Source organism: Echinops telfairi, unplaced genomic scaffold, assembly GCF_000313985.2.
Source record: "Echinops telfairi isolate 266 unplaced genomic scaffold, ASM31398v2 ScPeMD7_7463;HRSCAF=8501, whole genome shotgun sequence".
Lineage (NCBI taxonomy): Eukaryota > Metazoa > Chordata > Mammalia > Afrosoricida > Tenrecidae > Echinops > Echinops telfairi.
The window spans coordinates 2695801-2698721 of record NW_022111363.1 but is presented as its reverse complement, the minus strand read 5'-3'; positions in this window follow the sequence as shown (position 1 = coordinate 2698721).

Genomic DNA, 2921 nt, shown 5'->3' with positions numbered 1-2921 from the left:
CCCCCTCTTATTTGTGTACTCTGGAGAGCAGTTTATCTCCGTCCAGTCTGTTCTGTAGAATCCGAAGTATTCTCTCTGCAGTGTCTCAGGGTCCTACTCCTTGCTGATAGTAGGAATATCCAAATATTATGAAATTTTCAGCTTCTTTTAAAAACACTTTTGAACTGAAAGTTGTATCTCAACTTCTAATAGTTGTTTTTTTCTTCAACTTTATTATAAAAATTTCAAACATAGGAAAGTTGAAAGAACGTTACAGTGAACGCCCATATGACCATTGTATAATTAACATTTTACCCTACTTGTTTTCTCACATATCCAATTATCCCCCTCCATCTTTTTAAAAATACATTTCAAAGTAAGGCAGCCCATAAAAGTTGATTTTGAAAAACAAATGTGTTTTTTGGCTTTATTTTGAAGTACCAAGGGTTTTCAAAAAGTTTGTAGGAAAATGGAATGAAAAAGGTAATAGAATGGTTCCGTGGACTTTTGAAGCCCCCTCATATGCAAAAGGCCTTAGACTCTAGAGTTTTAGTATATAAATGAACAGATGTAAAAGCAAATGGCTTAATGATTTTATTATAGAATGAAGATTTTAAATGGCATAGGGTCACCATGGGTTATAGAGGAGCCTTGGTGGTGGTGTGATTACCCATTGGGCTGCTAACCACAAGGTCAGCAGTTCAAAACCACCAGTGGCTTTTTGAGAAAAAGACTAGGCTTTCTATTTCTATAAAGAGTCTCTGAAACCCACAGGGGCAATTCTACCCTGTCCTGTAGGGTCACTATGAGTTAGAATCGATAACATTGCATGGCAGCAAGTTTGGTTTTATTTGTTAGAGACTATCTGCCCCCATTTGATGTGATTTGATCCTTTGTCAAAGACTAGCAACATGTAGGGTGTGGATTTACCTTTGTGCTCTCAATTCTGTTCTATTGTTCTTAGTACCTGTAGTCATACCACTACCGGGCTATTTTGACTGCCATAGATGTCTGGGAGGTATTGAAAGGTTAAATCCACCCCCAGTGGTTTTTTTTACAATGCATTTTCCATGAACTTTTGGAGACCTTTCATGTGTGCCTATTATACAAGGAGGTTTCAGAAGGTACAGGGAGAAGTAGAATTCAAAGATAGTGGAATTTTTGTCTAAACTTTTTGAAGCCCCTCCCATATCTATTATTATAGTGAATTAAGTATAAGCTGACTGCTTCATTCTAGAAGCGAAGAATACTGCAGTATTTAGAGGCTCAAGGAAAATCTTGATGTTTTTCTTTAGGATATTATGCATATTTATGTTGAATTACCACCTGTGAGTTTTGGATCCAAGGTTACTAGTGGGAATGAAAAGATGGTATGGCTGCTCACTCTTTCTCCATTTCTTATACACACATACACATAAATACTTTGTTTGGGGTTGGTAATTTGCTTTCTAAACCAAAACCTGTTCTGTTGAGACAATTCCAACTCGTCATCCTATAGTAGTATAGAAGAGAAGAAAGAAAGCTGCCCTATGGGGTTTCCGAAGCTGTAATTTAAAAAAAAATCATTTTATTGGGGCTCATACAACTTTTATCACAATCCATACATACATCAATAGTGTAAAGCACATTTGTACATTCTTTACCCTCATCATTCTCAAAACATTTGCTCTCCACGTGAGCCCCTGGCATCAGCTCATTTCCCTCCCTCCCTATCCGCTCCCCCTCCCTCAGGAACCCTTGATAATTTATAAACCATTGTTTTGTCATCTTAACACTGTCCGACATCTCCCTTCACCCACTTTTCTGTTGTCTGTCCCCCGGGGAGGAGGTCATAAGTAGATCCTTATAATCGGTTCCCCCTTTCTATCCTACCCTCCTCCACCCTCCCAGTATTGCCACTCACCAGTGGTCCTGAAGGGATCATCCATCCTGGAATCTCTGTGTTTCCAGTTCCTGCTTGTACCAGTGTACATCATCTGGTCTAGCCAGATTTGTAAGGTAGAATTGGGATCATGATAGTGGGCGGGGACTAGAGGAAAGTTGTATGTTTCATTGGTGCTATACTGCACTCTGACTGGCTAGTCTCCTCCCCGAGACCCTTCTGTAATGGGATGTCCAGTTGCCTACAGATGGGCTTTGGGTCCCCACTCTGCACTCCCCCTCATTCACAATGATATGATTTTTTGTTCTTTGATGCCTGATACCTGATCCCTTCGACACCTCGTGATCACACAGACTGGTGTGCTTCTTGAAACCATGTGGGCTTTGTTGCTTCTCAGCTAGATGGCCACTTGTTTACCCAAGACTGTAATCTTTGTGGAGACCCTGCCACGTCTTCTGTGGAGTTGCTACCATCTAACTGGTAGCTAGTTGATTGTGACTCGTGGCCACCATTTAGGACAGGGTAGAACTGTCCCTGTGGGTTTCAGAGGCTGTAACTGTTCAGGGGAGTAGAATGCCTAGTCGTTCTCCCATGGAGTGGGTGTTGGTTTCCAGCTGCCGACCTTGTGGGGAGCAGCACAACGTGCAACCACTGCACCACCAGGGTTCCCTAAGAACCATCCTTTATATTAGATTACAATAGGAACAAACACTAACTTATGAGGGGGCACCCCCCAAAAAAAACCCAAAAAAACAACGGAATTGTGCTGGGCTGAGCAGAGCTTTCGTTTTCCCGTTAGGCTAGCATTGAGCAACTCGCTCTGAGTTAGTGCACCCAGTAGCGTTGCCTGGGAAGGTTCTCTCTGGTCACAGTGAATTTTTTGTAAAAACAGCTTCACTTGCACCTCATTTTTGTGATAGCTGATTTCAGAGAACCGTGTGCAGCTATGAAAATGTGTTTCCTGCTAGGAAAAATGCTGCAGAAACTGTTGTGATGTTGAACACAGCATACAAGGACAGCACTATGGGAAAAACTCAAGTGTAAGAGTGGTTTTCTTGTT